The sequence below is a fragment of the Colobus angolensis genome, unplaced genomic scaffold, assembly GCF_000951035.1.
Source record: "Colobus angolensis palliatus isolate OR3802 unplaced genomic scaffold, Cang.pa_1.0 Scaffold203, whole genome shotgun sequence".
NCBI lineage: Eukaryota > Metazoa > Chordata > Mammalia > Primates > Cercopithecidae > Colobus > Colobus angolensis.
Window position 1 is genome coordinate 5097989 of NW_012115189.1, and position 22499 is coordinate 5120487.

Below are 22499 nucleotides of genomic sequence, written 5' to 3' on the forward strand. Positions count from 1 at the left end.
GAGAAGCTGAGTGGACGAAGACAGATTTTTTTTTTTTTTTCAAGTGAGGTGAGCAAGAGCATGGATACACGTTAATGAGTCTTGTCCTTGACATATACTTTGTCACTGAATTCTTACTTGCTAAACTTGTCAGTGGTTGCTCTAAACCAAGTTCTCTGTAATTTGATTTCTCTTTTTGCAAAGGTCAGTGTCCTCTTATTTAGGTGGCTGCTTTCTCCGTGTTGTGGCAACAAGGATTTTAAAGCCCTTTATAGGAAAGAGTTTCATGCTTTTGCATTTTAGCTAGACATAGATCCTTCTCCTTTGAGTGTCCTGGCCCTTTCATATTAACACCATTAAATCTCCTCCCTCTGCAGCCACTCCCCACATGCCCTCAATTTAGAAAATTTGTCTTAAAACACCAAGCTTTAATATTTTACATTATTTTTGTGCAGTGTCTTCAGTGTGGGGTGGGAAATATTTCTTTGGAATGGAAATAATATTTTGTTGCATAAGGGCTAGTATATTAAGATACTTTATTAAGCATTCAGAATTCAAGTGAATCCTTTTATTGGGGATGGACCTATCTTGCTTTTATAAGAAGGAAATACATTTATGATTTAACTCCATTAGAACATAATAAAACTTAGATCTGTCTCTTATGTTGTATAGATATATACATAGGGAGTTGAAACAAGATTAAAATATTTTGACAGAAAACTGGGTGGCAATTTACCATAACATTGACTGCCACTTTTTTTTTAAATTCAAAGAGTTAATCAGTTACAAATTACATATTGTTATGCTAACAGTATCTTATCTAATGACAAAAATTCAGGGTCAATGTCTTAGCTCTAAGGGCCAATGCTTCTGTGTTAAATTAATAGAACATCTTTATTTTGCAGTTCACTATTTACTTGGAACAGGGCGCAATGGGAAAAAAGTCTGTGGAGCACCACACCATTAGTAATACCTAAAATTACAGACAAAGAGGTGAAATAAGGTGGCCAGCTACTCTGTTTGATTTGTCAGCAGATAACAACAGCTTCTTGATACCATAATTCAAATTCATGCATTTTATCCAGAGGCAGCTGATTGTGACATTTCTGGGAATAAAAGTGTTCTATCCAACAGATGTATTTAATATTTGGAAAAATGTGCTAATGTATAGCTGAAAGATACTGCAAGGGGTTGAGCATGTAGATTTTTAAAAGTCACTCATCAGCAATATTGTTCCAATTAAAAATATGATTTGTAATTTCCAGACTTTCCCTTTACTCACTCTTCCTATGCCCCTATTTTCTCCACATACTAGTGAAATGGTAGCAGATTTCCATTCATTAATCAAGTCCCTCAAAATGCTTCTTAAATCTGAGTCTTTCTTTACCTTTTCCCACCGTCAGTGTTTAGGTTCCTGTTGTTTCAGTCCTCCACACTTAAGCAAGACTCTTCGTCTTCTTCTCTTCACTCTTATTCTTATCTAATTTATCCCATATATAGATGTCATACTGATCTTCTGAAAGTGACACTCAATTGTATTATTATTCTGCTCAGAAACCTTAAAGATGTCTTAGAGCCCAGAGAATAAAGTCCAACTTCCTTATACTGGCATTTAGTCCCTATATAATTTGGCCCCAGCAGTCTCCTTAATCTATATTCCCACTCAGGCCCTGATCTCTCAAGGAATAATCTTACATTTTATTTCAGATTAGTTGGTTGACAACTACCCAAGGATGCTTCCACCCTTGTGTGTGTTTTTCCGTAGTGTTTCTTCATCATCCAAAGGGTGTTCCCACCGCCCCACCACATATCCAGGTCATTGCCAGTCTCTAAACTCAGCTGAAGTGCTCTCTGCTCTGTGGAACTTTTTTCTTTCACCTGGGACAACAGGTATTTTGATTCTTAAAATTTACTCAACCAATGATTGTTAAGCTCTTTGTACATGTCAAGCCCTAGGGATGTAACATTGAGCAGCCAGACACAGTCTATGTGTTCATGGTGGTTCCAGTCTAGAGAAAACCCGGTGTGAAACAGGGAAAATCTCTCCATTTCTAGAGCATCGATTATCTATGAACTAATTAGGATACAAAATCTCTTATATCATGGAGTATATATTAGTATCTCACTTCTGTCTTTGATTGACCACTTTGAGACCAGAAACCATGTGTCTTACCTGCAGTGCCAGATAAGGCAGGGTGGCGTGTCGGGAAATAGAGCCGGACTGCAGGTGTTTAGCTTGGCTCTGATCCTCGCTGCTTTTGTAGACCTGGGTAAGTTACTCATTAACCTCTCACATTGCCTCTTTAAAAAGGAGCATAATAACAGTGCCTACCAAGACAGATGGCAGTAAGCATGAAGTGATTTCACATGTGTGAGGTGCTTCAAACAAAGTGGGGCACATATACTAGGTGTTGAGTAAATGTTAGTTTTTGTTATTATTTTTATAATGCTGCAGCCTGTGTGGCCTTAGGCAACTCATTTAACATGACTGTAGCTTCTTTATCCTTTCCTAAAATAAGGATAATGATGTTAGCCAGATAAAGGCCCATGTGTTTGTTTGAGGAAATGAGATAACAGATGAAGGTGCTTGGAAAATTGGTGCTTGTTATAGAAACGTAGGGCTCATTCATGAGCTCATGCTGGTGTCTGGGGAAAATCACCACATTCTGGTCTTCACAGAGTCTACAGTCCAATAGGAACAGTGGACAAGACCATTAAAGAAGAATTTACAGCACACTGTGCTTAGCAAGGGGACAAGGAAGAAGGGAACTCTTCAAGTATGCAGCAGGAACATCCCAAATAGGCCCGGGATGGCGACGGTCCGGGAAGGCTCTTCCAAGAGGGAACAATGTATGTAGAAACCTGGAAAACCGTGAGTTGGACTTGTTTGAACAGCAAAACGAAGTTCAGTGTAGCGGCACATCGAGCATGGGCACAGCAGGAGCAGGAAAGTGAACGTTATGCTGGGATGGCTGCATAATTTTAGGGTCCAGTTCAATGGGAAAACACATAACATTTCACATTTTCAAAGTAGGGGGAAAAAGCCTCTTCCTTTCTTTCCCTTCTCTGTCTTGACCTGTTTTTAAATTTGCTGTTTAATTTTGTGCTCCTTCGGGCACAGGGATACACTTGCTGGATGATTGCAGACCCTTTCAGGTGTTAGGGGGTGTCCTAGTCTGCAACTCCGAGTGCACGAGCCTGACTTCAACCCTCCCTGCACCTGTGCCTAGGCCTCCGCTGCAGGCAGACAGAGGGCTGCGGTGGTTGTTAGGGGAGGCCCGGGGGCTTTCGACTGAGAATCCCCCCTGAGGAGGTGAAGCGGCACTGCCATTTGGGAGATAAGTATCTAAGACCTCTGTACAGGCTTTGTTGTCTCCTCAGCCTTCATTTACAAAACACCTATTCAAAGATAAGATTATTAAGAATTTTAAGATGATGACCCCCTGGCTGCACTATTGGTATGTGATTATTTTCTTATATTGTAGAGATAATGTGGAGATACAACACAAATATATGCAATGCCTAATCAATGGGTCACTTCAGAGAGCTGATATTTTTAATTTTTATTTTTTTAAACAGTTAAGAGATTGGCAGTAAAGAGGTGAGTAAATATGTGGGGAAAAAGATATGGAAGATCTTACAGCAGTGTGAAGGTTTGAAAGTGGTTTCCTCCGAATAGAAGCATTCTCTCTTTGCTTTCTTTATAATGGTTCTAAAATAAACATAATTTTATAACAAGTAAAAATAAGTTATAATAATCTTTTATTAAAAGGCTCTAGAAATGTTTTTGTGTAGTACTGTTCAGATAAAGGAAGGCTCTGAAAGATGTGTGTTCCTAGCAGAAATGATCAGCCTGGCTCTGCCCCAATCTGACAAAGATCACCATCGTTGTGTTTCTAGAAGAAACCCAATTTGGCCATTTTTTTAAAATAAAAATATGTTTGGATTTGGCTGCTGTGATTGTTAATTTTATGTGTCAACTTGACTGGGCCTCAGGATGCCCAGATATCTGATTAAACATTATTTCTTAGCATTCGAATTGGTGAATTGAATAAAGCAGATGGCCCTCCTCAATGTGTGGGGGCGTCATCTAATCTGTTGAGGGCCTGAACAAAACAGAAAGCTGAAGGAGATTCAATTCACTGTCTGCCTGACTGCTTGAGCTGAGACATCAATCTTCCCCTGCCCTCGGCATTCTTGGTTCTCAGGCCTTCCACACTTTGCCTGGAATCTATAACATCCGTTCTCTGGCTTTCAGACCTTAAGACTACACCCCTGACTGTCCTGGGTCTCCAGCTTGCTAATGCCAGATGCTCGAACTTATTAACCTCCATAATCACATACATGAACTAATGCCTTATTTGAAAAAATATGTATTTAAAAGATATAAGGTATGAGCTAATACCTTATTTAGAATCTCTCTATGTCTATATATCTATGTCTATCTATATATCTCTCTCTAGAGAGAGCCGTATCTGTCTGTATATGTTTATCTATATATCTATCCATACCTATCTATATCTTCTTCTTTTTTTTGAGACAGAGTCTCTCTCTGTCACCCAGGCTGGAGTGCAGTGGAATGATCTTGGCTCACTGCAACTTCCACCTCCCGGGTTCAAGCAATTCTCTTGTCTCAGCCTCCTGAGTAGCTGAGATTATAGGCATGTGCCACCACGCCTGGCTAAGTTTTGTATTTTTAGTAGAGACGGGGTTTCACCATATTGGCCAAGCTGGTCTTGAACTCCTGATCTCAAGTGGTCTGCCTGTCTTGGCCCCCCAACATCCTGGGATTACAGGTGTGGGCCATCACGCCTGGCTGATATCTGTTATCTTCTGTTGGTTCTGTTTCTTTGGAGAATCCTGACTAACAGAGCACTAGAACAATAATTTATTGTTTCTGTGTTTTAAAATGAGATGAGAAAATGGTAGACTATTATTTTATGTTAGGAAAAATATTTTGAGATAAAATGAGAGGACAGGAGGAGTTTGAGCAGAGCAAGAATGTATCTTACTCCTTGGAAGGTAGAGGACTCGTATTTTTATGGCAAAGCCTTTATGTTTTGGGAATTCAGCTTCAGAAATGTCAAAATAAATGGGTGGCAGCTCTAAACATGGTTCTGGACTCTGGAATTCTTATAAAGCTTTAGTATTAATGATACACTACCCTCATAAAAATATGTTGAAGAGTGTCTTTATATGTTTTGTACTCTGGAAGTGTGAGTAAGATTGGAATCATCTGCTCCTTAGATGGTTAGTTGAACTGTCCCGTAAAAATGTTTGAATTTGTTGGTTATTTGTGAATAGACTCTAAACTATTAATTTAATTTAAAACATAATTATAGTTACATTCAGTGTTTCTACATGATCTCAGATAATTTTTGATGAGCTATATTTTTCTAGGGATTTGTTTTATGTAAACTTTCAATATCATTGACATAGTTTTAAAATCTGTTTTGAATCTAGGCATGTTTTAATTTTCATTCCTGATATTGACTTGTGTCTAATTTTTTGTTGCTCAGAATTGACAGAGTTTTATTTTAATAATTATTCTTTCATAGAACCACCTTTTCTTCTCTTATTTAATTGATTTCTGCACTCAGTTTTATTATTTTTGTTTGAATATGTCTTTTGGACTTACCCTGTTGCTTTTTTAAGCTGTTAAAGGTTATGCATTTCTTTCCAACTGCAGTCATCACAAATTTTGAAATGGAGTATGTTCATAATCATTCAGCTCTAAGCATTTCTAATTTCCACTGTTATTTAATTTTGGGGACTAAATGCATGAGACTTTTGAAAGTTATTGCTTGTTATTGATTTTTTTAAAAGTCAGGTTTATTGAAGCATAATTTACATACAGTAAAATTTACCCATTTTTAGTGTTTAGTTTGATGAGTTTTGACAAATATATACAGTCATGAATCCACTACCAAAATCAAATATAAAATATTTCCATCACACTACAAAATTCCCTTATGTCCTTTTGTGATCAATCTCCTACTCCATCTCCCAGCCTCTGGCAACAACTGATCTGATTTCTTTCCCTCAGGTTTTGCCTTGTTATTGATTTTAATTTAGTTGCACTGTGGACAGGGAACATGGACTTTATAATAATGATTCTTTTGATATTTAATGAGATTTGCTTTTGGCCCATTATGTGGCTAATTATCATAAAGTATCTTTAATTTTCAATTGCTTTATGCAGAGTTCTGTATATGTTAGTTAAATCTAACTTGTTTAGAGTGTTTTTCAATCTTCCATTTTCTTACTCATTTTCTACCTGATTTATCAATTTCTGAAAGAAGTATTAATATATGAAAATCTCCCCTATCGTGGTAAATTTGCCCATTTCTTCTTGCAGTGTTGCCAGCTTTTTGCCTCACGCATGTTGATGTTAGGTTCTTAGAAGTTTAGAGTTAATAATTTTCCTGGCCTTTTATTTTAAATGTTTCTGAGTCCTTACATTTTATTTGTTTTGTGTGCAAAGCCTAGAGCTGTTTTTTTTTAACCCAATTTAACAATTTCTGCCATTTAACTAAACAGTTTAGACCCTTTACATTTATTGTGATTGCTTATACTTTCGATTTATCTCCCGCACTTGACATTTTGCTTTAAATTTTGTATTTTTTCTCTTTCTGCCTACTTTTGAATTATTTGAGATTTGTTTTATTCCATTCCCCCACCTGCTTTGGGAGCTATATACACCATTGCTAATCTTTGTGTGACCACTCGTAACATTTTAATATGCCTAGTTAATTTAACAAAATCTAAATTTAATATCACTACCTTCTTCTTGAACAATGAAATAACTTCAGAATTCTTTGAACATGATTTTACCGCTCCTATTATTTATATTGCTGTTATCTAGTATCTAAGTTCTACCCCGTCTTTATATCCTCCAAGTTGATTGTTTTATACAGTCTGCTTAGATCACATATTTGCTAGATTCTTCATTCCCTACTTCTAGCCTCTCAAACTTTGCCCCTAACACCATGTTTCTTCTTCCTGAAGTATATCTTTTATAAATTCTTTTAATGGTATTCTGTTGCTAGTCATTTCTCCTAATTTGCTTAATTTGCTCTTGTTCTTTTTATCTGTAGACACAGTTCTTGGCAGACAGTTATTTTCTCTGGATGCTTGATGCTATTACATCTCTACCTTCTATCTCCATTGTTGCCATTAACTCTTAGAATTCATTAATCTACAAAATTAGTTTTGGAGCATCTGCAGTCATAATTTCTACAAATATTGTCTCATCTCCATTCTTATTATTCTCTTCTAGAAATTCAATTTGATATATCTCAGAGTAACTCATTTTATCTTTCATGTTTTCTTATTTTTCATGATTTCCATCTCTTTGTGTTGCACTTGGGGCAATTTCCTTAGGCTTGTCTTCCAAGTAATGCCCACCCTTTAATTTGTATACGTCTTCAAAGATCCAGACTTCATCTAAAGGTCTTAGTTCCTAACTTGAAAATCCGGTGCTTAGGTTTTGTTATCCTAGAGGTTGTTTGTTGTTAAAAGCAAGTCATTAGGTTAGGAATAAGAGCAAATGCCTAAAGAAGCCAAACCTCACATTAGGTTATTATGCTGGTTTTCCTTTTTTTTTTTTTTTTTTCAGTTTATGACCATTTCTTTTTTATTTTTGTGATCTCAGCTGCACATTGCAAAAGGTGATGGTTATATCTCATCCAATATTTCTAGGTGTTTCATGCAGAAAGGATTCTTTTTTTTGGTATATCTATCTAACATGTTGCTAGAATTGGAAGTCTAGAGTGCATTCTTTACCTGGGTTTCCTTTTTATATGGTCAGATTTTAGTAAATATGTATCTTGGCTTCCCATATTTTTGTGATGTGCAAGAATACAAAGCATTCTACAACCCTGCTGTCTTATAATCATTATTTTACTCATTTATCCACAAGTCTTTAGGTCTACGTATTTTTTCTTAATTTCTTATTTTAAATTTCTTTTTAATGACACCCTCTACTAACTAGCTCAAAGTCAGATGTGGGCTTTCTTAGATGCCAAATAACTGGAGGCAGAGTCAGAAGAATGTATGTATGGGCATTATCACACCAGCTGGGGATCTATTTTTACTATTAGTAGTATTGAGCTTGATATTAGAAGTAGGAAAGTTATGATGTGTCTAAATATTACCTTAAATGGAAATGAATAGATGGGTGTTTCTGCATAGGGACATAAGCCTCCAAGTATAAAAGAAATATGTTACAATGCAAAATTGGGCTTTATGGAACTGACAAGTCCCTACCTTGCTTGGAAAGTATCACTAGTAGCTATACACCACTTTTTGAGGTTAGGGAGGGGCCTTGGGAAACTGTGAGGAGACAGTGTGGTTGCTACCTCTCTGTGTGATGCCCTCATTTCAGGTACGTTTCTATATATTTTTTCATTAAAGTGTTTGTAGTCCCCTTCTGCCAAGCCAAGCTCACCTCAAATGGCACATTACCCTCATTTCACATTATAGGTTCCATTTCTCACAATGCTGCCCATTTACAATACAGATTTATAATTGTTGAAATATGCATCTGTTTAGAAAAGACTTCAACTGGATTGTAAACTCTTTGAGGACAACATTTCGTAACTTGTATCTTTTATAACTTGTATTACACTGCTATGGCAGGTGCACAATACAGCAGGTCCTTCAAATAATGTCGTTTCATTCGGCGTATTTTATTATAACACTGATGAGAAAACGTTTTGATTTCTAGCTGTGGCCTATGTGTACACAGGTTTTCCGCCAGACACTCTGGTTTCCTCCCACATCCCAGAGATGTGAACATTAGGTGAATTGGTGTATCTAAATTGTTCCAGTTTGAGGAAGTGTGGGTGTATGCGTGAGTGTGTCCCATGATGGGATTACATCCTGGCCAGGCTGGGTTCCTACCTTGCACCTTGAGCTGCGGGACAGGCTCCAGCCACCTGTGACCCTGAATTGGAATAACTGGTTAAATAATTATCTTACTTTTTTTTTATGAATCTTTCTTACATGTACTTGACTCTTGTTTATATCAATTAGCCTATGGTAAAATTAGTTTCTTTATATGTAATTTTACTTAAAGTAAGTTTCCAAAAACCTATTGTACATACTTTTTGAGTAAATGAATGAATACCTACCTTTTTCGGTACATCTTTGGTGATTTATCATAGAAATTCATATCTAGAGACTATTTTAAAAGTGAATTTTATGTCCCCAAATGAAACTCTCTTAGCCTTAATGGCCTATCATTTCAAAGAGTTTTAGTACTTAGCAACCGTTTAATGTATGGATTATTGACCTATTCACTCATATCACAGATGCTTTGAGCTGTCCAAGTCTGCCAACAGAAATCTGTTTTACTGACTTCAAGATAAATGACTTAGTAGTCTTTAATGGTTGCTGTTATGGATGGCTGTGCCCTTAATTGATAGCTTAGCAGATTAACAGCTTGCTGGATGGATTATTTCACTCCTCCATGCATTCTGGAGCATAATGTATCTCTAAAATAGTTCAAGCCAAATCAAATAAACATTTGCTGAATGTCCACCATGGACAAAACACTGTCTAGGTACTAGGGCGGGGGTGGAGTGGAGATGGGAATCAACTTTAAAACACACAGCTACCACCACAGCAAAACGCATGCAATAAAAATGTCGAAGTCAATTGCAGGCATCTACAATTAATGCTTTTTATGAAGATAGGCCAATTCTATATCAATGGAGCACCAATGAAAAATAGTATCAACATTGTTGCTCTTAAGAATTTCTAAAACTGGTATGCAGTGAGTGTTTGCATAGGCACAGTTGATTGTGCTTTGGGTGTTTTATTGACTATTATTGTTTATGAAACATGAAATTAAAAGAAACATTAATAGCATTTGCATAGTTAAGAGATGTGTAAACAGCAAGAGTAGCAGTGGAAATTATGGCCATGGTTAAAACAAACAAAGGAGTGCCAAATATTGCCCTATGTATGTTTTCTCCCTAGCTAGTAATGCCAAGTCTAAAGAAAGATTTCTTGGAAAAGAGGAGGACTCCTGTCTGCTCATGAGAGGGTGTGAGTAATGGTTAAGAATATGGACGTTACCACCAAACATATCTTATGTTAAATCACCAGTTTTTCAGTTACTAGCAATATGAAAATGGGAAAATTATTGAACCTCTGTGCAGTTTTATCATTTATCAAATGGGTATAACACCTATTTTGCCATGGAGTTACTTTACCAGGTAGATATAAGGGTCTGGTTCATAGCTTGCACACTCAAAGTATTCAATAAATTGTAACACTTATTATTCTAGTCATTAATTTAGTTCCAAATTTGTGTCTACCATAAATGTAAAAATCTAATAATGTCATTTACTATTAAAGAAAAAGTGTCTAAAGTAAGGCTGTATTACTGAAAGTCGGTGTGAACTTTGAAGACTAAGTGAACTTGGGGTGCAGCTAGGAAGTTGGATTGAGAAGGGAAAGACTGTATGTATGGTGAGTTGATGAAAAACAGGAGACAGAAAACTGTGGTTGCAGAAACTCAGTATCGGTAATTGTAGAAAGGAGTATTGCTGTGGTTTCCCCATTGAGCATAGAAGACTGCTCATTAAATCCAGTGTAAATGAGAGAAAAACACTACCAGAAAGCATATAGGAGTTTGGTCTTTTCAGCCTGCTATTTCCTATAGAAATAATTACAATTGCATTTTAATATCTGAAAAACATTTCAGAGCAGAAAGAGTGATGTAATTGTACTGACAAGGACAATAGATGTAAAATTTCTGAAGAAAATAGTGAATATTGTGCAAGTGTATCATATGATTATTGTCCTTCCTTGCATCTCTGTGCATAATCTTATTTTTTTCTTTTTTGAATTTCTGTGTCTCAATCAAGACTTAGTTTTCTTAACTCTTTGGCTTTCCTGAATGTTACTGTGATTTACTGTAAGGTCAAAGGGCACTGAAATTCAGGTGGTGCAGAAAGTAAAGTGAGAAAAGACTTTATTTTCTTGTTAATGTACTTTACTTAAATAAAAATGCTTGATAAATACAAATAAATCTTGGAGCAAGAGTAGGCAGAATGAAAAAAACAAGTTTTCTTCATGCCTGTTAAAGTGTCTATTTTTTTTGAGACGGAGTCTTACTCTGTCGCCCAGGTTGGAGTGCGATGGCGATGTCTCAGCTCACTGCAACCTCTGCCTCCCAGGTTCAAGTGATTCTCCTGCCTCAGTCTCCTGAGCAGCTGGGATTACAAGTGCACGCCACCAAACCTGGCTAACTTTTTGTATTTTTTTTAGTAGAGGGGGGCGTTTCATGGTATTGGCCAGGCTGGTCTCAAACTCCTGACCTCAGGTGATCCACCCACCTCAGCCTCCCAAAGTGCTGGGATTACAGGCGTGAGCCACCACATCTGACTAAGGTGTCCTTCGAGTGTAACAGAGGAACCTACTCATGGGCTACAGGTTTCAGTGCCCACAAAAACAAGAGCCGCTCAGCCCAAGTTGGCTCTAAGATTGCAAATCCAGTTATCAGCTTACATTTCCCATTTGGCAGGGTAGTCTTGTGATTCATTTCCAGTAGGCTCCCTGTGGAGGGATGGTTAATGAGAATTGAAGTTTCATTTAAATTTTCTTTTCAAAAATCTTTTCTTTCCGTGAAGATGAAAGTGAAGAGTTTCCAGACAAGCTTAGCTGGAGTGCATTCCACTTCTCTGAAGTTTAAGAATGGCAAAGAAAATGTGAGTAGGAATGTGGGGATTGTGTCTGATTTGACTAGATGGAACTGCCCAAACGTTACTGCTGACATGTTTCTTGGGCAGGTACCAATTTGCCTCAAGCATTCGGAGGGCTTACTTCTTCAGGAGGATTGGCCCATTATCTCCTCAGGGCACAAGCCTACCTTCCATCAGAGCTAATGTGAAGGGCATACTCAGTGAATCATGAGCATGCAGACATCAGGGAAAGGGAGAGGGGGTAGAGAGAGAGAGAGAGAGAAAGAGAGAGAGAAGACTATGGCTTTCCAAAGGAGTCAGCTGGGAGTGGGAGGAGGCTCTTCTGGCATGATAGCAGACATATTCTTGCCAGAAAGGATGCATTTCTTGAAATTTCTATTCCTGTCTGTAGAAACGGATTTGGGAGAACTTCAGGACTGTGGCATGCCAAAAGTAGAGCATGCAAGTTTTCACCTGGCCCACAGGTATCAGCAGGTTGAGACAGATTCTCAAATTGCCAGTAAGGCAAGAAGCAAAGAATAAGAACAAGGAAGATGTTATGGAATAGCTAGTCCCAGCCAAGCAAAGGAGTGAGAAAGACATGATGCATTGTGGGCACAGGCGTGGCTTGCTGCAGCAGGCAGCTTCTGACCTTCTTGGTGTAGTGATGACTCCTCCCCAGCCCTGCAGAGCATGGGGATTCCAAGTTCGTTGTTAAGTAACAATTTGTCCTAGTTGGAATTAATAAAAGCAGGTTATAAAGATGCTGTTCTTTTGAAAAAGTTAGAAAGTTTAAAATGTGGATGAATAAGGAGGATCTGCAGTCAACTTTGGGATTGCAATGACTTGGGCTTCATTATAGCTTAGCTGATAGCCCTGATTGTATTTTCTAGGGACTTTTGCTTCAATCTTGATTTCACTTGGTCAATTAATTAATAAATTTAACCAACATTGATTGAGATAGTTCACTTTCCTGTACCTGAAACACAGTCTTCAGACTATGAGAGTAATTACGGCCAATGTCATCTTATTATGGCATCCATTAAATAGCAAGGTGAATGCTTTTAAAGCATGATGCCAGCCACCTACATCAGAATTATCTGGGGCGTTTGCCAAATTTTATCGTCCTAGGTCTCACTCCAGATCTGCTATATTAGAATTTAATGCACACACATGTACACACACACTCAGGGGACCCTTATAAATAGTAGTGTTTGAGAAACACTGCTTTTGTTGATATTTATCAATTTTAAATTTTAGTTGGGCAATATTTGCAGAGGCAATTTGTCCCCCATACTTACCTTTGTGCCAATTAAAGTGAAGTGCAAACACCTGGTAGTGATGAGCCTTCATTCACATGGCCTCTGAAGAGGCTGGAATAGAAATCTTGTCCTTTCCCAAAATCCAGACTGGAATAGTATATTTTTACTACTAACAATTTAAAATAGTAAGTTCTTCCAAATACTAAACCTATCAAATATGTATCAGTAGATTAAATAATCACTTTGAACAATTCTTAAAAAATATCCTTTTTCATCTATACTTGTTATTTGCAGTTTAGTGTAACCATAGTGTTCCATTTATACTGATTTTTAAAAATTTGAATGGTCTTTCCATTTTTCTTGGAATTATGTTGTAGAGCCATACCAGAATAGCACATGGTATGTGTAAAGCATGAGACAGAGAGTTTATCATATGGTAATACTCAGAAAGTGAGTCCTGGTTTTTCCCCCTCCTCTTCTCCTTCCTTCCCCTCTAGGTGGCTCCAGGAATTCATAACAGCTACGTGGCAATCACCTTTCTGATTCATGATTTCCTATTTAAGCCACAGGCTCTCTATTCATCCTATTTATAACATTGGAAATAATTAAAGGTACCATTTGGTTCTTAATTAAAAGTATCTTCTTTGTTTGACTTAGCCCTTCATGTAAACTTGGAGATGTATGCTTCCTACTGCATCATTGCTGTCGACATGGCCAACGGAGAAACGGAAGATAAATGTGGGAAATCTTTCTACAGAGAGCGTATGGACTCCCTTTCTCCTTTGTCCCAAATGGGGAAAAAGTAATGTGCACATTTGCTCTTTGTGAAAATGAATGAAGCTATATACTCTCATCAGTGTAATTACAATTTTGAACAAAGAGTTTAACTAGACTAAGGACACCTTAATTTATCTCTTAGGCTGACTTCATTGCTGCCCCAGATTAAATATCTCTGCCCTTGGATCAATTACCCAGAATTTTCTAATAGAGCAGCTCTGATGACAAGGTTTGGGAGGAGCATTATCCATTACCCTTCACCTCCATGTGTATAATCATATGTAATAATCACACAGGGACCCCTCATGAGGCACAGAGGGGCCATTCTTCTTTGCTGGGGCAATCCTTCCTCAGCTTAGCAATGATAGTACATTTTACTCTCTTCACTGCTATTATATAAACACTCATGAAAGTTACCATTTATTTTTAGAGATCATTTTGAAGTGTTCTTGAGTTACAAACTTAAATCCAGAATATAGGTCATTGGTAGAATGCTGTCTATGTAGCTATGTCTATATAGCTGTGTTAACATCTGTATCTATATTATAAATAATTTTAGACCCATTTCTCGTGTTTCTTTTAGATCTTCATAATTTTTTGGAGCGGAGTTTCTGAGATCACAGATCTTGAAGCATATCCATCTCTATCACATACAGTCTTTGCTTTTCTTGATCTCTAATTTATGTATGGGAAAATACTATTAAACAAGATGTGGCAGGGCAAACTAATTTGCTTTTTCTGTTCATTGCAAATGTGATTTCTGGATTACCTGAGTACTACTGGTTTCTTTTCTTCAGTTTAAGCTTGCTGGGATTTCAGATTTAAAAAGTCAATTTAATTTCCAGTGCCATTTGTTTGGAAAACAAAATCAACCCAGAAAAGTTGGGAATCTCTGATGTCTTTATATTGTTTGAATCTGAAGTTACAGTTTGTGGCGAGTATGGCTTTTAAGATTAATTTAGGGCCAGGCATGGTGGCTTACATCTGTAACTGCAGAACTTTGGGAGGCCAGGGAGTTCAAGAGTAGCCTGGGCAACACAGCAAGATGTGGTGGCTCACGCCTGTAATCCCAGCACTTTGGGAGGCCAAGGCGGGTGGATCATGAGGTCAAGAGATCGAGACCATCCTGGCCAACATGGTGAAACCCCATCTCCACTAAAAATACAAAAATTAGCTGGGCGTGTTGGCATTTGCCTGTAGTCCCAGTTACTCGGGAGGCTGAGGCAGGAGAATCGCTTGGACCCAGGAGGCGGAGGTTGCAGTGTGTCAAGATCACGCCACTGCACTCCAGCCTAGTGATAGAGCAAGACTCCATCTCAAAAAAAAAAAAAAAAATTATCCAGAGTGCTGGCATGTGCCTGTAGTCTCAGCTACTCTGGAAGCTGTGTCGGGAGGATCACTTGAGCCCAGGAGGTTGAGGCTGCAGTGAGCTGTGGTTTCACAACTGCACTCCAGCCTGGCTGACAGAGAGAAACACTTTGTCTAAATAAATAAACACATAAACAAATAAAATTAATTTAGAAACAAAGTTAACATTAATGAAGAAATTTAAGAAACATAGTGGAAGAGACCCAGAACATTGAAAGAATTCTGATGTTGATGTCAATTTTGTATTAATCTTGGGGTTCTAGATTTTTATGAGAAACTGACTATGGTGCAAAATCACAAAGCTCACGGGTTGGGTATAGGGCTAGTAGAGGTAATGTTTACAGAACATGTCTAAAGGGCAGAGATTTCCTGAATTTCATTTGCATTAAGATGGTTGTTTCTAAAAACTGCTGTCTTTGAGGTCAATAATGAGTTTGCAGAAAACTTCTGAGAGGACTAAAGCTATTTGTCATTTATGCTTGGTACACAAGTGCTTATATCTGAGTAACACTTGAGTGATATCAGCCCCAGGGAGTGGGATTTTTGGTTTAGGGATGGATAGAGTGAGTCCAGGGAAGACACACCAATCAGAAGAAGGATGGAGAAGGAGGAGGATGCAAATACTATTTGAATGGAAAATTTACAATAGCAATTATTTATTCAAAAGTAAATTGAGTAAATAGTAATGGATATACAAGTCTGTAATAGGTACTTTCCACTAATGAATATGATTGTGTATTACTCCTTTTCTTCTACTGTTGGCAATCATGAGAGTATTTCCTTATGATAATCCTGAATCTTCAAAAAATATATTCAAAATCCTCTTGGCTTTAGCTCGATCCACAATTTCTGTTTGTTTCTCCCCTTACACTCTTGTTCTAAACTTCCACTATTTGTTTATTTATTTATTTTTACTGAAATCTGAAACTCATGAACTGCCTACATTATTCAAGCTCGTTATCTCCCAACTGCTTGGTCCAGTGCTGGGCATGTAGCTGTTTAGTTCTTAAAGTTGTTAAATCATTTTGTTTTGAAAGACAAAATAAAAAGTCTTGTTGGAATACTGCCCATCTTTCAATGCACTGCTGGGATGTCTTGACCTCTCTTTTCAGTGAGAACTCTGAGGTTTGTTGTTCTGTATATATGGAATTCTATACATGCCTCTCTCACACAGACAGACTAGCTCCCCTCTTATCCTGTGCCTCCATCACAGCCTGGCCAGTCCTGCTCAATGAATGGAAATGAGTGAAAGATTAAATAAAGGTTGGAAACCATGAAAAGAGCTCATGATTCACTCATCTGGCTCTTCTTGGTGCCCTGCCTTTATTGTGGGTATTTGGGGATGCTTCTCTTCAAGGGGACTGCCAGCATCTGACTGTGGTTCAGTGTTTCTTAACATTTTATGTAGGTTTAATCCAGATGTTAAGGCTATTCTCTAGAGTTTAATGGTGTTGGGCTTATTGCATCTAACCCTGGGAGGAGGGCTGATTTGGTAATAAATAACCTTGCTAGAGAAGAGCTGAGAGTTGAATCTAGAGTATGTTGTATCCATTCCAGGCCAAACTGTTTTCCTAAAGTAGGGGAAATGTTGTTTGGGGGATAAAGTGTCCTCTCAAGTGTTCTCACCTCTGGTAGGAAAAATTCAATTTCCCTGAAAGATAAGTCACCACTTTTCCCTTCCTGAAACTTTAATCTCTCTATCACAGTGGAAACAGAGCTGAGGATCAAAGATGCAATACAAATTACTGGGTCGCGTTTTGAACCCTACTTGTATGGTCATCAGAATGTGTAGGAGCAGGAGGTAGCTGGCGGCAGATGGAGAGCTGTGGGAGTGTCGAGGGAACAGCAGGGAAGGCTGGTGAAATTATCTGAACACAAAATGGTGATTTTGATACTGTGTTCTGCCACCAAGCACAAGGTTATTAGCTGTAAAAAATCAATTTTCTTTGATAGTGTCTTTATGTCCCCTACCTTTTCTCTGAAATTTAGGTGATGACCAAAGTAACTTCAGACACTATATTGCATAGCACGTTATGTATTTGTTGCATTTAGCTGCTCTGGACATTATAAAATCAATAGAATACAATGCTGAAGCCAAATTTCAAAATGGATACTGTATTTTTCCTATCTCCCTTGTAATTTCAATCAGATACGGTTTTTGTTTCTTGTCCAAAGCTGTTTGGTGAGTATTCAGTTTCTTGCAAAAAGCTGAACATAATATGTGGATATGCTTCAATCTAATCACCACATATTTATTTAGTTCCTAATATGTATAAAGTACATACAAGCCAATGTGAAAGAAACACAGCTTGTATTAGACACAGCTCTGGCACCTTTCCTCTCTCATGAAATTTACTCTTGTGTGTTACAATATTTTTACTCCTTTTTCAGTTTATGAGTTTATCTTTGTTTGATAAAGGTAATATATTAACAACCCAATTGGAAACAAGAAAAAATATATTATCTATAAGTCTCCATGCTAACACATGACTACGAGCATTGTTTCCTTCCAATCTTTTTTCTGGACTTGTGGATTTTCCCCTTTAGTTGTTACAGTGTGCATATATACTTATAGCTTCCTTACATTTTACATTATGTTATAAACATTGTTCGTTTTACTACAACATCTTCAACATCTTAATTGTGACGAGTCATAGTACCCTGAAGAATAGATGAGGAACATTTGTTTAAAGGGTCTCTTGTTTTTATAGCCTTGGTGGCAGCATGGAGCAATTAAGAGAGCATGGACTTTGTCTGGAAATTGGCCTTAAATGCAGGCTCAACCACTTTTTTGCTCCATGGTCAAAGGCAGGTTATTTCTTCTCTCTGAGCCTCAGTTTTCATATCCGTAAAATCTGTCATGTATTTAGTCAATATGTGATCTGGAAACGGTAACTCTTATCATTACGGCTCTTTCCAGGTTTGCCCTTATAAATAATATAATGTGGAACATCTTTGCACACGTAACACTTACAGATTTTCTGTTATTTTCTTTGACTAGAACTCCAGAGTGAAACTTCTGGGTGGTTCTGATTAAAGGCTCTTGACTTGCTCTATCATGTTGCTTTCCAAAAGCATTTAGTAATTTAAATCTTACCATCAAGGTATGAAAGAACCTAGTCTCATTTTATATTTTTCAGGTAAACTTGACTGTCGTCTTTCTAACTTGACTGTCGTCTTTCCTGCAAATGCAAATAGGATTTGATTGTAATAATCAGCCTTCTCAGTCAGGAATATCATATGCCTGCTCACTTATTATAATATTTTCTATTTTCATAAATTTTCTATTTTCATAAATTTTATATTTTTTCATATAACCCATCTTTCTCATTCAGAACATTCATGAGTTTTATGTGTCTTATTGCTTCTGGGAATATTCATGAATCATAATAATCATAGATAATATAATTATAGATAATTGTATGATATATATTTTCTGTATTTTTTACTTTCTTTAATATTCTTATCTATTGTGTCTGCTTCCGCATTATTCTTTTACCAGCTAGAGTTTCTAAATCAATATAAGTAATAATAGAGATAACAGGCATCCTTGTTTTATTTGAATGTAAAAGGAATCCCTCTAGGACAACATTTTCACAACTGTGTTCTGAGGGGACCAGTGCTTTGAACAAAAAATTGTTGCATTCCATTGAGATTTGGAATTCACACCACTGTCTTAGTATTTCCAAGAAGTCCTGCCATCAGATATATATTTAACTTTGCTCAACTCAGCATTTTACACACGTATTTGAACAAGGGATCCCTCCATTCTTTTTGACAAACACTGCACATATTAACATTTTGGAGGACAGTGCTCTGAGGAACTCTCATTTGGAAAAAAATACTATATATCCCCATAAAATACAATGCTGGGACTACTTTGGATAATATTTTATTAATAGTGCCAAGGAAGTAGCCATTTATTTCTCTTTTAAAAATGTTATTAAAAGGAATGAGTATTAAGTGTCTTTTAAGCATCTATTGAAGAATTTAGTTTGTGTTATTTTGTCTATTAATATGATATGATAAAAAAAAAAGTTCCTCAATATTGAACCCTCTTTGAAATCCTGGCATAAAACCTACTTGAGATTGGTGAATTATTTAAAAAAACATACCTTGAATTGTCTTTACTGAAACTTTACAGTACTTGAGATTCTTGCATCTATATTCACAAGTGAAATTGGCGTATGATTTTCATTTTTGCACCAACTCTGTTAGGTTTTGGTATCAAGTCTTTATATTTGCTCCATTAGATGATGGAGCATTTTCCTGTTTTGTTCAATACAGTAACTGTTTATATCCAACAGGAGAATTCTTTGTGCCTTAAAGGTCTGGAATAATTCCCTGGTTAATAGGCTGAGACTTTTATAGGGATGTTCTTTAATAACTCTATTAATAATTTTCTCAGTATTGCTCTTGTAAAGTTTTCTTTCTGTTGTTAAATCGATTTTGGTAATTTATGCTTTTTTTTTTCCAGAAAATTGTCTATTTTGGTGAGATTACCGAATACATTTTCTTATAATTATCCATAGTATACTTTATACTTTGTAAATATTTTCTGCAACTGTCTTTTATATTTTCCTTTCTTCTAATTGTACTGTTTCTGTCTCTCTTTTATAACAGTTACCGCTTGAATTTATTAACTTCACGATTTTTCTCCTAACTTTTGATTTTATTATTATGACCTTTCCATTTTCTGAAGCTACTTGTTTTTCCTAAATATTGATTTCCTAAAATATGAATTTGATTTTTCCTTTCTCTTTTTAAGCAATGAATACATTTGGCCATAAATTTGCCTATGAGTAGATCCATGAATTTCAGAAAGTTTAATATATTTTCTCATCTTTGTTGTGTCTAAATAAGCTTTTGTTACCCTACTAGCTAGATTATTGAAGATCTCAAGAAAAATCTTCTAAATGAACCTAAGACTTGTGGCTCTGTTATGCATTACTATTTCTTTCTAATTTTATCTGCTAGGTCTAATAGTCTGAGATGACTGTTGAGAAGCAAGATATGCTGAAATCACTGAACCCCTTGTAAGAGTTTAGCATCTTATTTGCTCAGAGAGAAGAGAATAGATGTGACCTTCAAAGTGTCTGTTTAAAGCCACTTTACATTTATTTAGCAAATATTAATGCAATTAGTACGTGCTAGGCATCACTTTAAGCATTTTATTAATATTAATCCAATTAATCGTTTAAAAACCTTGTGAGATAGGTCTTATTTCCCCCTTTACATATGGGGAAACCAGGGCAGAGAGGCTAGTGAGAGCCAGGACTTGAACCCCATGGGTCTGGCTTCAGAGTCTGGTCTGACGCATTGTGTTGAGCTGCTTTTCTGTTTTTAAATCCTGCCTGCTTATTCCTTTGATGCAAATGTCTCCATAAATAAGTTGGAGGAAAACCTCTCCCTTTGTACCCCAATTAAGATTTTATACAAAGTTATGACTGTGTATAACTATAGATTTTGATACCTGCCCCAGGAAAGTAATAAATGGGATCTTATTTCACTATTGGCTGGAATTGCCTCCTGATCGTCTACCTGTGAGTCTTGGCCATAGGCTATAGGAAAAACCTATTTGGGTCCATCTTCATCTCCAGTCTTAACAGCTGCAGAACCCAGAATCTCCAGATTATCAAAATCTCCCATCACTGGAACACAAGAAAGATGAGTGGTATCAAGACAGTACTTGGCATCACATTAGGTGGCAAATAAAAGGAGAAGAAACACTGTCTTTTTTCGATGTTCTGTGGTTTCTGCCTTACACCGATCAAAAGACACAAAGCAAATTGTGGTTCATGAGAGCAGGCGGCCCCAGGTTTTGAGGTCTGAGTCCAGCAAACAACTAAGTGGCTCAGGAGAAACACTGGACCCAGTGCTCCTGGTCTTAGATCACTGTGTAGAGTATCCCCATGAACAGTTAACTCCTAGGGAGTCAGCAGCTGCAAGGGTCTGCTTTTGTAATCGTAAAAAACAGAGTTTTGGGATTTATGTTTAAAGGGCTATTTGATTTCTCTGATCCCGGGGCCTCAACGTACACAAAGAACACCTATCTATCTTTACATTCTTCTTCAGTTTCAGCTGCTCTTGAGGAAATAGTTTATTTCAATATGGTCCTCCTCAGTAACTCCGCAAAATAAATTTTATATATACCTTATAGCATATATTTTACTTCAGACTATGCCAAATATAGCCTTCAAATTCTGTAATAAATACATAGAAAATTATTTTTGTTTATATAGATTGATTTCCTCATTGACCTAATTGTTTTTAAGTGGATAGTTCTAAATTATTTTTTAATGAGTGGGGTTTTAGGTTGAATATATTACTTATGGTTTTAATGTGTTGTGCCAAAGAGTGTATTCCATTTTTCTCTTTGTGTTCTTTACGTATAGCGTTTGTTTTTAGTGTCATTGTTTGAGTTAGGAAACATGTATGGCTTTTTTTTTTCTCTATGAATGGGGCAGTGATACTAACACACACCAACTGCACTCAATGGCCATGTATGACATAACTGGTCTGCTCACTGTTTCGTATTTAGCTAGTAAATTTCTGCATCAATTACTAAACTGATATGAGCATACAACCAAGATTCAGGGCACATAGTCTTATCTTTTCCCAAAATAGTTTCAGTTTTTAGTAGGTGATTTGTTTCATTTCAGGATGTATCTAACATCAACATCACCTAGTTACACATCAGCTGTAACAAATTAGGTCATATTTCATCATATAAGCATCATGTACTAACGTAGATCATGTCACAGTTTTTTGTGACCTTTTTGGTATCTTCTTAATTGTCTTCAGTCATTGACAACCATTGACCTATTTCCCTTGCATCCTTTGGTTCTTCATACTAGAGTATTCTATTATGATATACTAGAATGGGCAAATGATTGTCCTAATTCTTCCAGCTAAGGATGAGTCCAAATGTGGTCCCAGAAAAACTTGTGTACCATTACCCTAGAACCCCAGAACAGAGGTTCTGAAACATCACCAGGTAGTAGAATCCACTGGAGGGTTTTTTAGAATACTGACTGTTAGGCTCTACCCTCAGAATTTCTGATCCTGTAGATACGGGTGGGACCCAAGAATTTGCATTTTAACAAGTTCCCAGGAGATTCTAACTCTGCTGGTCCCAGGCCACACTTTGAGAACCACTGCTCTAGAATCTTGTAAGAAATTTGCAGAACCCTTGCTACTATACAAAGGGGCATTGTCAAACTTGACAAGTCCCAAATGGTCTCAATCCACTGATTTTGATTGTAAGTCTATAAAGCAAAAAAAAAAAAAAAAAAAAAAATCTCTTCTTCTCCCATAGGAAGTACTGCTCAGAATCTATCTTCTCAGCTTTCAGGCTGATTCAGTCTTAATCTGGAAAGTTTTCATTCCCAGAGACTTGGAAGCAAGATCATGTATAGAC